Below are 18652 nucleotides of genomic sequence, written 5' to 3' on the forward strand. Positions count from 1 at the left end.
CTGACACCAGCATACCATTTAAACACACCTGAGACTGACCAGATCCACTGACACTTACACCAACATACCATTAAAACACACCTGAAACTGACCAGATCCACTGACACTGACACCAACATACCATTTAAACACACCTGAAACTGACCAGATCCACTGACACTGACACAAAAATAACATTTAAACACACCTGAGACTGACCAGATCCACTGACACTGACACCAACATACCATTAAAACACACCTGAGACTGACCAGATCCGCTGTCACTGACACCAACATACCATTTAAACACACCTGAGACTGACCAGATCCGCTGACACTGACACCAGCATACCATTTAAAAACACCTGAAACTGACCAGATCCACTGACACTGACACAAAAATACCATTTAAACACACCTGAGACTTACCAGATCCACTGACACTGACACCAACATACCATTTAAACACACCTGAGACTGACAAGATCCATCGACACTGACACCAACATACCATTAAAACACACCTGAGACTGACCAGATCCACTGACACTGACACCAACATACCATTAAAACACACCTGAGACTGACCAGATCCACTGACACTGACACCAACATACCATTTAAACACACCTGAAACTGACCAGATCCACTGACACTGACACCAACATACCATTAAAACACACCTGAGACTGACCAGATCCAATGACACTGACACCAACATACCATTTAAACACACCTGAAACTGACCAGATCCACTGACACTGACACCAACATACCATTTAAACACACCTGAAACTGACCAGATCCACTGACACTGACACCAGCATACCATTTAAACACACCTGAGACTGACCAGATCCGCTGACACTGACACCAACATACCATTTAAACACACCTGAGACTGACCAGATCCGCTGACACTGACACCAACATACCATTTAAACACACCTGAAACTGACCAGATCCACTGACACTGACACAAAAATACCATTTAAACACACCTGAGACTGACCAGATCCGCTGACACTGACACCAACATACCATTTAAACACACCTGAAACTGACCAGATCCGCTGACACTGACACCAACATACCATTTAAACACACCTGAGACTGACTAGATCCGCTGACACTGACACCAGCATACCATTTAAACACACCTGAGACTGACCAGATCCACTGACACTTACACCAACATACCATTAAAACACACCTGAAACTGACCAGATCCACTGACACTGACACCAACATACCATTTAAACACACCTGAAACTGACCAGATCCACTGACACTGACAATAACATACCATTAAAACACACCTGAGACTGACCAGATCCGCTGTCACTGACACCAACATACCATTAAAACACACCTGAGACTGACCAGATCCGCTGTCACTGACACCAACATACCATTTAAACACACCTGAGACTGACCAGATCCACTGACACTGACACAAAAATAACATTTAAACACACCTGAGACTGACCAGATCCACTGACACTGACACCAACATACCATTAAAACACACCTGAGACTGACCAGATCCGCTGACACTGACACCAACATACCATTTAAACACACCTGAGACTGACCAGATCCGCTGACACTGACACCAGCATACCATTTAAACACACCTGAGACTGACCAGATCCACTGACACTTACACCAACATACCATTAAAACACACCTGAAACTGACCAGATCCACTGACACTGACACCAACATACCATTTAAACACACCTGAAACTGACCAGATCCACTGACACTGACACAAAAATAACATTTAAACACACCTGAGACTGACCAGATCCACTGACACTGACACCAACATACCATTAAAACACACCTGAGACTGACCAGATCCGCTGTCACTGACACCAACATACCATTTAAACACACCTGAGACTGACCAGATCCGCTGACACTGACACCAGCATACCATTTAAAAACACCTGAAACTGACCAGATCCACTGACACTGACACAAAAATACCATTTAAACACACCTGAGACTTACCAGATCCACTGACACTGACACCAACATACCATTTAAACACACCTGAGACTGACAAGATCCATCGACACTGACACCAACATACCATTAAAACACACCTGAGACTGACCAGATCCACTGACACTGACACCAACATACCATTAAAACACACCTGAGACTGACCAGATCCACTGACACTGACACCAACATACCGTTTAAACACACCTGAAACTGACCAGATCCACTGACACTGACACCAACATACCATTTAAACACACCTGAGACTGACCAGATTCGCTGACACTTACACCAGCATACCATTTAAACACACCTGAAACTGACCAGATCCATCGACACTTACACCAACATACCATTAAAACACACCTGAAACTGACCAGATCCACTGACACTGACACAAAAATAACATTTAAACACACCTGAGACTGACCAGATCCACTGACACTGACACCAACCTACCATTTAAACACACCTGAAACTGACCAGATCCATCGACACTGACACCAACATACCATTAAAACACACCTGAGACTGACCAGATCCACTGACTCTGACACCAACATACCATTAAAACACACCTGAGACTGACCAGATCCACTGACACTGACACCAACTTACCATTTAAACACACTTAAGACTGACCAGATCCACTGACACTGACACCAACATACCATTTAAACACACCTGAAACTGACCAGATCCACTGACACTGACACCAGCATACCATTTAAACACACCTGAGACTGACCAGATCCGCTGACACTGACACCAGCATACCATTTAAACACACCTGAGACTGACCAGATCCGCTGACACTGACACCAGCATACCATTAAAACACACCTGAGACTGACCAGATCCGCTGACACTGACACCAACATACCATTTAAACACACCTGAGACTGACCAGATCCGCTGACACTGACACCAACATACCATTTAAACACACCTGAAACTGACCAGATCCACTGACACTGACACAAAAATACCATTTAAACACACCTGAGACTGACCAGATCCACTGACACTGACACCAGCATACCATTAAAACACACCTGAAACTGACCAGATCCACTGACACTGACACCAACATACCATTAAAACACACCTGAGACTGACCAGATCCACTGACACTGACACCAACATACCATTAAAACACACCTGAGACTGACCAGATCCACTGACACTGACACCAACATACCATTAAAACACACCTGAGACTGACCAGATCCACTGACACTGACACCAACATACCATTTAAACACACCTGAAACTGACCAGATCCGCTGACACTGACACTAACGTACCATTTAAACACACCTGAAACTGACCAGATCCACTGACACTGACACCAACATACCATTTAAACACACCTGAGACTGACCATATCCACTGACACTGACACCAATGTACCATTAAAACACACCAAAGACTGACCAGATCCACTGGCACTGACACCAATATACCATTTAAACACACCTGAAACTGACCAGATCCACTGACACTGACACAAAAATAACATTTAAACACACCTGAGACTGACCAGATCCACTGACACTGACACCAACATACCATTAAAACACACCTGAGACTGACCAGATCCGCTGACACTGACACCAACATACCATTTAAACACACCTGAGACTGACCAGATCCGCTGACACTGACACCAGCATACCATTTAAACACACCTGAGACTGACCAGATCCACTGACACTGACACCAACATACCATTTAAACACACCTGAAACTGACCAGATCCACTGACACTGACACCAGCATACCATTTAAACACACCTGAGACTGACCAGATCCGCTGACACTGACACCAGCATACCATTTAAACACACCTGAGACTGACCAGATCCGCTGACACTGACACCAGCATACCATTAAAACACACCTGAGACTGACCAGATCCGCTGACACTGACACCAACATACCATTTAAACACACCTGAGACTGACCAGATCCGCTGACACTGACACCAACATACCATTTAAACACACCTGAAACTGACCAGATCCACTGACACTGACACAAAAATACCATTTAAACACACCTGAGACTGACCAGATCCACTGACACTGACACCAGCATACCATTAAAACACACCTGAAACTGACCAGATCCACTGACACTGACACCAACATACCATTAAAACACACCTGAGACTGACCAGATCCACTGACACTGACACCAACATACCATTAAAACACACCTGAGACTGACCAGATCCACTGACACTGACACCAACATACCATTAAAACACACCTGAGACTGACCAGATCCACTGACACTGACACCAACATACCATTTAAACACACCTGAAACTGACCAGATCCGCTGACACTGACACTAACGTACCATTTAAACACACCTGAAACTGACCAGATCCACTGACACTGACACCAACATACCATTTAAACACACCTGAGACTGACCATATCCACTGACACTGACACCAATGTACCATTAAAACACACCAAAGACTGACCAGATCCACTGGCACTGACACCAATATACCATTTAAACACACCTGAAACTGACCAGATCCACTGACACTGACACAAAAATAACATTTAAACACACCTGAGACTGACCAGATCCACTGACACTGACACCAACATACCATTAAAACACACCTGAGACTGACCAGATCCGCTGACACTGACACCAACATACCATTTAAACACACCTGAGACTGACCAGATCCGCTGACACTGACACCAGCATACCATTTAAACACACCTGAGACTGACCAGATCCACTGACACTTACACCAACATACCATTAAAACACACCTGAAACTGACCAGATCCACTGACACTGACACCAACATACCATTTAAACACACCTGAAACTGACCAGATCCACTGACACTGACACAAAAATAACATTTAAACACACCTGAGACTGACCAGATCCACTGACACTGACACCAACATACCATTAAAACACACCTGAGACTGACCAGATCCGCTGTCACTGACACCAACATACCATTTAAACACACCTGAGACTGACCAGATCCGCTGACACTGACACCAGCATACCATTTAAAAACACCTGAAACTGACCAGATCCACTGACACTGACACAAAAATACCATTTAAACACACCTGAGACTTACCAGATCCACTGACACTGACACCAACATACCATTTAAACACACCTGAGACTGACAAGATCCATCGACACTGACACCAACATACCATTAAAACACACCTGAGACTGACCAGATCCACTGACACTGACACCAACATACCATTAAAACACACCTGAGACTGACCAGATCCACTGACACTGACACCAACATACCATTTAAACACACCTGAAACTGACCAGATCCACTGACACTGACACCAACATACCATTAAAACACACCTGAGACTGACCAGATCCAATGACACTGACACCAACATACCATTTAAACACACCTGAAACTGACCAGATCCACTGACACTGACACCAACATACCATTTAAACACACCTGAAACTGACCAGATCCACTGACACTGACACCAACATACCATTTAAACACACCTGAGACTGACCAGATCCGCTGACACTGACACCAACATACCATTTAAACACACCTGAGACTGACCAGATCCGCTGACACTGACACCAACATACCATTTAAACACACCTGAAACTGACCAGATCCGCTGACACTGACACAAAAATACCATTTAAACACACCTGAGACTGACCAGATCCGCTGACACTGACACCAACATACCATTTAAACACACCTGAAACTGACCAGATCCGCTGACACTGACACCAACATACCATTTAAACACACCTGAGACTGACCAGATCCGCTGACACTGACACCAGCATACCATTTAAACACACCTGAGACTGACCAGATCCACTGACACTTACACCAACATACCATTAAAACACACCTGAAACTGACCAGATCCACTGACACTGACACCAACATACCATTTAAACACACCTGAAACTGACCAGATCCACTGACACTGACAATAACATACCATTAAAACACACCTGAGACTGACCAGATCCGCTGTCACTGACACCAACATACCATTAAAACACACCTGAGACTGACCAGATCCGCTGTCACTGACACCAACATACCATTTAAACACACCTGAGACTGACCAGATCCGCTGACACTGACACCAGCATACCATTTAAAAACACCTGAAACTGACCAGATCCACTGACACTGACACAAAAATACCATTTAAACACACCTGAGACTTACCAGATCCACTGACACTGACACCAGCATACCATTAAAACACACCTGAAACTGACCAGATCCACTGACACTGACACCAACATACCATTAAAACACACCTGAGACTGACCAGATCCACTGACACTGACACCAACATACCATTTAAACACACGTGAGACTGACCAGATCCACTGACACTGACACCAACATACCATTTAAACACACCTGAGACTGACCAGATCCGCTGACACTGACACCAGCATACCATTTAAACACACCTGAGACTGACCAGATCCACTGACACTGACACCAGCATACCATTAAAACACACCTGAAACTGACCAGATCCACTGACACTGACACCAACATACCATTAAAACACACCTGAGACTGACCAGATCCACTGACACTGACACCAACATACCATTAAAACACACCTGAGACTGACCAGATCCACTGACACTGACACCAACATACCATTAAAACACACCTGAGACTGACCAGATCCACTGACACTGACACCAACATACCATTTAAACACACCTGAAACTGACCAGATCCGCTGACACTGACACTAACGTACCATTTAAACACACCTGAAACTGACCAGATCCACTGACACTGACACCAACATACCATTTAAACACACCTGAGACTGACCATATCCACTGACACTGACACCAATGTACCATTAAAACACACCAAAGACTGACCAGATCCACTGGCACTGACACCAATATACCATTTAAACACACCTGAAACTGACCAGATCCACTGACACTGACACCAACATACCATTTAAACACACCTGAGACTGACCATATCCACTGACACTGACACCAATGTACCATTAAAACACACCTGAGACTGACCAGATCCGCTGACACTGACACCAACATACCATTTAAACACACCTGAGACTGACCAGATCCACTGACACTGACACCAACATACCATTTAAACACACCTGAGACTGACAAGATCCATCGACACTGACACCAACATACCATTAAAACACACCTGAGACTGACCAGATCCACTGACACTGACACCAACATACCATTAAAACACACCTGAGACTGACCAGATCCACTGACACTGACACCAACATACCATTTAAACACACCTGAAACTGACCAGATCCACTGACACTGACACCAACATACCATTAAAACACACCTGAGACTGACCAGATCCAATGACACTGACACCAACATACCATTTAAACACACCTGAAACTGACCAGATCCACTGACACTGACACCAACATACCATTTAAACACACCTGAAACTGACCAGATCCACTGACACTGACACCAACATACCATTTAAACACACCTGAGACTGACCAGATCCGCTGACACTGACACCAACATACCATTTAAACACACCTGAGACTGACCAGATCCGCTGACACTGACACCAACATACCATTTAAACACACCTGAAACTGACCAGATCCACTGACACTGACACAAAAATACCATTTAAACACACCTGAGACTGACCAGATCCGCTGACACTGACACCAACATACCATTTAAACACACCTGAAACTGACCAGATCCGCTGACACTGACACCAACATACCATTTAAACACACCTGAGACTGACCAGATCCGCTGACACTGACACCAGCATACCATTTAAACACACCTGAGACTGACCAGATCCACTGACACTTACACCAACATACCATTAAAACACACCTGAAACTGACCAGATCCACTGACACTGACACCAACATACCATTTAAACACACCTGAAACTGACCAGATCCACTGACACTGACAATAACATACCATTAAAACACACCTGAGACTGACCAGATCCGCTGTCACTGACACCAACATACCATTAAAACACACCTGAGACTGACCAGATCCGCTGTCACTGACACCAACATACCATTTAAACACACCTGAGACTGACCAGATCCGCTGACACTGACACCAGCATACCATTTAAAAACACCTGAAACTGACCAGATCCACTGACACTGACACAAAAATACCATTTAAACACACCTGAGACTTACCAGATCCACTGACACTGACACCAGCATACCATTAAAACACACCTGAAACTGACCAGATCCACTGACACTGACACCAACATACCATTAAAACACACCTGAGACTGACCAGATCCACTGACACTGACACCAACATACCATTTAAACACACGTGAGACTGACCAGATCCACTGACACTGACACCAACATACCATTTAAACACACCTGAGACTGACCAGATCCGCTGACACTGACACCAGCATACCATTTAAACACACCTGAGACTGACCAGATCCATCGACACTGACACCAACATACCATTAAAACACACCTGAGACTGACCAGATCCACTGACACTGACACCAACATACCATTAAAACACACCTGAGACTGACCAGATCCACTGACACTGACACCAACATACCATTTAAACACACCTGAAACTGACCAGATCCACTGACACTGACACCAACATACCATTAAAACACACCTGAGACTGACCAGATCCAATGACACTGACACCAACATACCATTTAAACACACCTGAAACTGACCAGATCCACTGACACTGACACCAACATACCATTTAAACACACCTGAAACTGACCAGATCCACTGACACTGACACCAACATACCATTTAAACACACCTGAGACTGACCAGATCCGCTGACACTGACACCAGCATACCATTTAAACACACCTGAGACTGACCAGATCCATCGACACTGACACCAACATACCATTAAAACACACCTGAGACTGACCAGATCCACTGACACTGACACCAGCATACCATTAAAACACACCTGAAACTGACCAGATCCACTGACACTGACACAAAAATAACATTTAAACACACCTGAGAATGACCAGATCCACTGACACTGACACCAACATACCATTAAAACACACCTGAGACTGACCAGATCCGCTGTCACTGACACCAACATACCATTTAAACACACCTGAGACTGACCAGATCCGCTGACACTGACACCAGCATACCATTTAAAAACAACTGAAACTGACCAGATCCACTGACACTGACACAAAAATACCATTTAAACACACCTGAGACTTACCAGATCCACTGACACTGACACCAGCATACCATTAAAACACACCTGAAACTGACCAGATCCACTGACACTGACACCAACATACCATTAAAACACACCTGAGACTGACCAGATCCGCTGACACTGACACCAGCATACCATTTAAACACACCTGAGACTGACCAGATCCATCGACACTGACACCAACATACCATTAAAACACACCTGAGACTGACCAGATCCACTGACACTGACACCAACATACCATTAAAACACACCTGAGACTGACCAGATCCACTGACACTGACACCAACATACCATTTAAACACACCTGAAACTGACCAGATCCACTGACACTGACACCAACATACCATTAAAACACACCTGAGACTGACCAGATCCAATGACACTGACACCAACATACCATTTAAACACACCTGAAACTGACCAGATCCACTGACACTGACACCAACATACCATTTAAACACACCTGAAACTGACCAGATCCACTGACTCTGACACCAACATACCATTTAAACACACCTGAGACTGACCAGATCCGCTGACACTGACACCAGCATACCATTTAAACACACCTGAGACTGACCAGATCCACTGACACTGACACCAACATACCGTTTAAACACACCTGAAACTGACCAGATCCACTGACACTGACACCAACATACCATTTAAACACACCTGAGACTGACCAGATCCGCTGACACTTACACCAGCATACCATTTAAACACACCTGAAACTGACCAGATCCATCGACACTTACACCAACATACCATTAAAACACACCTGAAACTGACCAGATCCACTGACACTGACACAAAAATAACATTTAAACACACCTGAGACTGACCAGATCCACTGACACTGACACCAACCTACCATTTAAACACACCTGAAACTGACCAGATCCATCGACACTGACACCAACATACCATTAAAACACACCTGAGACTGACCAGATCCACTGACTCTGACACCAACATACCATTAAAACACACCTGAGACTGACCAGATCCACTGACACTGACACCAACTTACCATTTAAACACACTTAAGACTGACCAGATCCACTGACACTGACACCAACATACCATTTAAACACACCTGAAACTGACCAGATCCACTGACACTGACACCAGCATACCATTTAAACACACCTGAGACTGACCAGATCCGCTGACACTGACACCAGCATACCATTTAAACACACCTGAAACTGACCAGATCCACTGACACTGACACAAAAATACCATTTAAACACACCTGAGACTGACCAGATCCACTGACACTGACACCAGCATACCATTAAAACACACCTGAAACTGACCAGATCCACTGACACTGACACCAACATACCATTAAAACACACCTGAGACTGACCAGATCCACTGACACTGACACCAACATACCATTAAAACACACCTGAGACTGACCAGATCCACTGACACTGACACCAACATACCATTAAAACACACCTGAGACTGACCAGATCCACTGACACTGACACCAACATACCATTTAAACACACCTGAAACTGACCAGATCCGCTGACACTGACACTAACGTACCATTTAAACACACCTGAAACTGACCAGATCCACTGACACTGACACCAACATACCATTTAAACACACCTGAGACTGACCATATCCACTGACACTGACACCAATGTACCATTAAAACACACCAAAGACTGACCAGATCCACTGGCACTGACACCAATATACCATTTAAACACACCTGAAACTGACCAGATCCACTGACACTGACACAAAAATAACATTTAAACACACCTGAGACTGACCAGATCCACTGACACTGACACCAACATACCATTAAAACACACCTGAGACTGACCAGATCCGCTGACACTGACACCAACATACCATTTAAACACACCTGAGACTGACCAGATCCGCTGAAACTGACACCAGCATACCATTTAAACACACCTGAGACTGACCAGATCCACTGACACTTACACCAACATACCATTAAAACACACCTGAAACTGACCAGATCCACTGACACTGACACCAACATACCATTTAAACACACCTGAAACTGACCAGATCCACTGACACTGACACAAAAATAACATTTAAACACACCTGAGACTGACCAGATCCACTGACACTGACACCAACATACCATTAAAACACACCTGAGACTGACCAGATCCGCTGTCACTGACACCAACATACCATTTAAACACACCTGAGACTGACCAGATCCGCTGACACTGACACCAGCATACCATTTAAAAACACCTGAAACTGACCAGATCCACTGACACTGACACAAAAATACCATTTAAACACACCTGAGACTTACCAGATCCACTGACACTGACACCAACATACCATTTAAACACACCTGAGACTGACAAGATCCATCGACACTGACACCAACATACCATTAAAACACACCTGAGACTGACCAGATCCACTGACACTGACACCAACATACCATTAAAACACACCTGAGACTGACCAGATCCACTTACACTGACACCAACATACCATTTAAACACACCTGAAACTGACCAGATCCACTGACACTGACACCAACATACCATTAAAACACACCTGAGACTGACCAGATCCAATGACACTGACACCAACATACCATTTAAACACACCTGAAACTGACCAGATCCACTGACACTGACACCAACATACCATTTAAACACACCTGAAACTGACCAGATCCACTGACACTGACACCAACATACCATTTAAACACACCTGAGACTGACCAGATCCGCTGACACTGACACCAGCATACCATTTAAACACACCTGAGACTGACCAGATCCATCGACACTGACACCAACATACCATTAAAACACACCTGAGACTGACCAGATCCACTGACACTGACACCAACATACCATTAAAACACACCTGGGACTTACCAGATCCACTGACACCGACACCAACATACCATTTAAACACACTTGAGACTGACCAGATCCACTGACACTGACACCAACATACCATTAAACACACCTGAGACTGACCAGATCCGCTGACACTGACACCAGCATACCATTTAAACACACCTGAAACTGACCAGATCCGCTGACACTGACACCAGCATACCATTTAAACACACCTGAAACTGACCAGATCCATCGACACTTACACCAACATACCATTAAAACACACCTGAAACTGACCAGATCCACTGACACTGACACAAAAATAACATTTAAACACACCTGAGACTGACCAGATCCACTGACACTGACACCAACATACCATTAAAACACACCTGAGACTGACCAGATCCGCTGACACTGACACCAACATACCATTTAAACACACCTGAGACTGACCAGATCCGCTGACACTGACACCAACATACCATTTAAACACACCTGAAACTGACCAGATCCACTGACACTGACACAAAAATACCATTTAAACACACCTGAGACTGACCAGATCCACTGACACTGACACCAGCATACCATTAAAACACACCTGAAACTGACCAGATCCACTGACACTGACACCAACATACCATTAAAACACACCTGAAACTGACCAGATCCACTGACACTGACACCAACATACCATTAAAACACACCTGAGACTTACCAGATCCACTGACACTGACACCAACATACCATTTAAACACACCTGAAACTGACCAGATCCACTGACACTGACACCAACATACCATTTAAACACACTTGAGACTGACCAGATCCACTGACACTGACACCAACATACCATTTAAACACACCTTAGACTGACCATATCCACTGACACTGACACCAATGTACCATTTAAACACACCTGAAACTGACCAGATCCGCTGACACTGACACTAACGTACCATTTAAACACACCTGAAACTGACCAGATCCACTGACACTGACACCAACATACCGTTTAAACACACCTGAGACTGACCATATCCACTGACACTGACACCAATGTACCATTAAAACACACCAAAGACTGACCAGATCCACTGACACTTACACCAACGTACCATTTTAACACACCTGAAACTGACCAGATCCGCTGACACTGACACTAACATACCATTTAAACACACCTGAAACTGACCAGATCCACTGACACTGACACCAACATACCATTTAAACACACCTGAGACTGACCATATCCACTGACACTGACACCAATGTACCATTAAAACACACCAAAGACTGACCAGATCCACTGACACTGACACCAACGTACCATTTAAACACACCTGAAACTGACCAGATCCGCTGACACTGACACTAACGTACCATTTAAACACACCTGAAACTGACCAGATCCGCTGACACTGACACCAGCATACCATTTAAACACACCTGAAACTGACCAGATCCACTGACACTGACACCAACATACCATTTAAACACACCTGAGACTGACCAGATCCGCTGACACTGACACCAGCATACCATTTAAACACACCTGAAACTGACCAGATCCATCGACACTGACACCAACATACCATTAAAACACACCTGAGACTGACCAGATCCACTGACACTGACACCAACATACCATTTAAACACACCTGAAACTGACCAGATCCACTGACACTGATACCAACATACCATTAAAACACCTGAAAATGAAAAGGCATTTCACCCAACAGCACAGTGGAACCACAGTAGATTGTCACTTCACCAGTGCTAAAACAGTAAAGGCGCAGTGAAGTAGATACAGACTCACTGAGCACAGCCTGCTTGTTTAAACTGAACAACACTGAAGTGCCTGGAGACAGAGGATGAGCTACAGGCTCAGTGAGACTGCATAAACACAGAGGAAACACAGAAACAAGACACACCAATCACATTAAATATATTATGTTTATAACATATATTGCTTTGAATTATTATTATTATCATCATATTATCAATACTAGATTTTAATTAATTTAAGTTTAATTTAATTGATCATGATGATGGACTCTAGATCAGTGGAGGAGTTTTCATTGTCCTCTGTGCTGGAGACAAGTCTGTGTCTCTTACCTGAACACCTTACTCCAGCATCATTGCCATGATACTGATAATTCACTTTATCTTTTCGACAGTCCCTCAGCGCAGCCTCTGACCCCTTGCAGTTGACCCGATTCAGAAGGACTGATCCAGACCCTGGTCCAAAGTGAGCTCCTCCTGGTGCTGAAACAGCAGATCCACAGCCCAGCTGTCTGCACACCACTGTAGCATCATTGAGATCCCATTCATAACTGTTCACTGTCCCCCACTCTCCACCATAATACACCTCCACAGTCCCCTCACAGGGACTGGCTCCATTCACCAGCCTCACATCAGCACTGCCTGCAGAGAGAGAGAAACAATCCCTATCACCATGTCTACAGGATATTTTTATATTAAGATTTTAGAAGCACACCTGGAATTTTTATTTTGTTTTACCTGTTTGATTGGATTGCTAGTCTCTCCCATGGGGAACAAGAGACAGTGGAGTGACAGGAAGTCCACCAGCAGCCATCTTACCTCTCCCTCCACACACCTGTGTCCAGATCCTGTTATATATCTCTCTGTCCATATCACTGTGTGACTGCAGAGGGCTGTTCTGCTATGGTTACTACAGTGGACAGTGGCTGTAAAGACTGTGCTCATGTGTTTCTAAAAGCTGTGGTCAGTATAGTGGACAGTGGCTATAATGACTGTGCTCATGTGTTTCTAAAAGCTGTGGTCAGTACAGTGGACAGTACCTGTAATGACGGTGTTCTGTGTTTCTAAAAGCTGTGGTCAGTACAATGGACAGTGGCTGTGGTGTCAGAAGGCTGAATGACTGAAACCAGGTTTGGTGTATCTGGTGTATCTGGGTCTCAGGCCCCACATGTACTTAGCAGTGGGCAATGACCACACGTCTGTATCAAGTAAGAGATTTAAACACTAATAAGTCTTTTCAACAGTCTACTTTGAAAATAAGTTATAAAATCCAAAACAGAATCTTATTTTCTTAATAGATGGATGCTTCACAACTTGTGCTGAAATATGTGAATTGTAATGCTGCAGAAAGTTGGAAAATCTGCAGCAGGAGATATAATTGAAACCCAGGCGCAGGACTTTGAGCTCTTTCAGAGTTTGAATGATCAGGGAGTAACAGATCGAATTATTATGCTGGCTGCTGGGCTGAATGAAAAAGGTGAGCAGAAAGAAAAAATAAAGAGGGACACCTGTCTCCCAGCTGAAATAAAGAAAAGAAAGGCTGGAGAGTCAGTGAGGAAAAGGAAAGAATTAAAACAGCGAAAATATTTCGGGATCGAAGAGCAGGAGTAGTGAGAAATTAAAATAACCGAGTGATAAACTTGACTATGAGAGGAATGCGATCATTAGGTTCACAAGGTTAAGCTCTAATGATGGAGATTCGGTGCTCTGAACAGTTTCAAATAAAGAGGTGATTAGTGTGACTGGGAGCTTGAATGAAAGACTGAAGGTTTAATTGAAAGACGTCCTGACCCAGTCTGAATGACAGGGTGAGCACTCAAGGGAATGTTGCTGTTGAGTCAGTCCCAGCCCAGACTGTACGTGAAGTGTGTATACTTACTGTCCAGGGCACATTTACAGTAACTAGATTTGTTCTTTTTGATTACATTTTCAATCACCTTCAGTTTGGAGTGTGAAATATTTTTTTCCATTACACACTATATGCTACAATTCATTTAAATACTACGTTTTATTCATATATTTTTTGCTATGCTTACATGATAAATATGTGAACAATGTGTTTTAGCTTTTACCTCTTAGTACATAATTCACAGATTGAATTGAATAGTTGCACTTAATAATATATTCTAGAATCACAGTGCACAGGTTGTTTTTATTAATCTTTTTTTTCAAATTCCATAATGTAAGAAAGATTATCCCTATCATTAGTTATCTAAGACTTACAAACAACAATTCATTTAGCTGTGAAGTATCAGTCAAATGCAGAATAAACATGGAAAAATAATTAAACCTTTCTCTCTTCAAAATGAAGGACTTCCGGGTCAAATACACATTTCTTCCAACATAATAGACACATTTCTCAAATAAAACTCCAGTATGGATTCAGGTCAGAAAACTACAACACACTGCAATACAAATACCTACCACCTGAATGTGACTGTTATAACAAATAAACACAACTATATGTCTTGTCCTCAATCGTCTTACAATGTTAGATCCTTCTATAATATAATTACCATAGTATCTAAAACTACTGTAATCATTCTCAAAAATAACCATGGATCAAAAATATTTTAATACATTTACCTTCAGTACTGTTATTTGTATTAGCACATTCACCTGCAATAGTTACTAATATTATTTGTTAATCGGAAACGTGCCTTAAATATACTTTTATCTCTGATCACCTGTCTGTAATAGTTCTTTGCACTAAAATTGTCACCTTCTCTCAAAATACTCTATTTTTAATAACATTTCCATAATGTTATAATGTTATTATTATTAATGTTACTTTAATAATACAGTAAATATAAAATGTATCAATAGTAATAATACTGGAGTCTCAATAATACTCTAGTATTTAATAACACACTTATCTCAGTTAAAATATTAGTCTAAAATACTCCAGTGTTTAATAACACATCAGTTAATTACTTATTACATATTAAACATATTAATTCATCAGTGTGTAAAATAAAATATCAGTCCGATCAATACAACAGTGTTTAAAAACACACTGATCTCTGTTAATACACTAGTCTGTTATTATACCTGTTAGAGAGGGCAGAATTGAGTACAATGAAATAAACAACCCCTGGTAAATATTTTGAAGATGTTGTATTATTGTTAAAACATTTGTATTCCTTTTTGTTTGCAAATGGGAAAATTTCCACAAGTCCTAGCACATGACCCAAATTACAACCAAAATTTTGTATTTTATTATTGTGGTAATAGATAAGGGATTGTCAAGTTGTACAACATTTGTGATAAGGTTGCTAAATATCTACAATATTAATAGTTATAATAATTATATGTTAGTACTTAAAAAACATTATCCTTAGTCTGTGTTGTGTGTAATAGTGTATAACTGCATATAAAACTATTAATACAGCATTAATAGAAAATAGTTTAAAAAACATATAAGCTGAATTAATATTATGATTAATTGTAGAGGTGAAATTCTTGTTAATACTGCAAATTGTTTATTATTTTTCCTTATTTATAGCACCAGAATAAAATCAATTATAATTTTAAGGAATATCCATAAAGCTGAGTTTTAAATTAAACAGAAAAGCACTTCTGCATGCTGTGGTCACTACGGCGGGCAGTGGCTGTAATAACTGTAGAACCCCAGATGGCTGGTCCTGGGTTCCAGGAGACTGTGGTCACTATACTGGACACTGTACTAACTCTGTGGCTTCCAAGTCCTGGGACCAGTGTTTCTGTGTTACTGGGACCTGTGGTCACAACAGTGGTCAGAGGCTGACAGGTACTTCACATGTTGTGCTGAAATGTGTGTGAGGTGTATATTCTCATTGTCTGTATATGAATTGTTGACAATGATTTTCTAGCCTTTACCTGCCAACATCTAAACTTAACACATGATCATCAGATTAAATTATATTAAAGAACAACATTTTTCAAAAATACCAGACAGGTTTAACATATAGGCACAGATACATTTATTATGATGTTGTCCTGAGCAACTGCTCAAAAATCTAAACTTGAGTCCTGTGATTACGAATTAATTTTTAAATATTGCATTTGTATGATAACATGTAATTAAATATTTAATTTGTATAACTCATACTTATATAATTGCATTTGATAGTAATTTCAGATTTCGAATGTAGTCAAAAACAATAAAGCATTCTTATTAAAACTTCACAATTTACAAAAAAAACCTGTCATTAGATAACTAACCTAAAAACACAAAATAAGTTATTTAGCTGTTAAATAATAGACAAATCCTGTATAAACACAAAACACAACTACCATTTTTTAATTCTTGCTGTAATGCCACAATGTCTTGTAGTTGTTAAATTATTAATGTTACACCTCAGTTTCTGATGAGACCCCAGTTAATAATAATACACCTACAATACTAAGAATTTTCACAATTGTGTTAATATTTTTCATTTTATAACTTATAAAGCAATAAAGAATGTAACTTTTATCAGCCTGTCCTTTTCAATGTGAAAACAAGCAAACCTGGTCTTTATGAACCAGGTAATACATATATCAGTTTTATTTGAATACTATAAAAATACAAGAGCTAATTGTCCTATGATTGAAAATATTTTACATTTTCAAAATGTAATTGTAAGTCTTTAAAATAAAGAATTCACACTCATAACTTCCTATCATATTGGAACACATATTCTTATA

The 18652-nt window shown here is 41.9% G+C and overlaps 1 long non-coding RNA gene across 1 annotated transcript in view; it reads right to left on the bottom strand.

The window, feature by feature from the left end:
• LOC138242945 (uncharacterized) overlaps positions 1–14620 on the bottom strand; it is a 98146-nt gene extending 83526 nt beyond the window's left edge. The window contains exon 1 of the long non-coding RNA XR_011191825.1: positions 14318–14620. This is a non-coding gene — a long non-coding RNA (uncharacterized lncRNA). The remainder of the gene's footprint in view (positions 1–14317) is intronic.
• Between the last annotated feature and the right edge of the window lie 4032 nt (positions 14621–18652).

Source organism: Lepisosteus oculatus, chromosome 14, assembly GCF_040954835.1.
Source record: "Lepisosteus oculatus isolate fLepOcu1 chromosome 14, fLepOcu1.hap2, whole genome shotgun sequence".
NCBI lineage: Eukaryota > Metazoa > Chordata > Actinopteri > Semionotiformes > Lepisosteidae > Lepisosteus > Lepisosteus oculatus.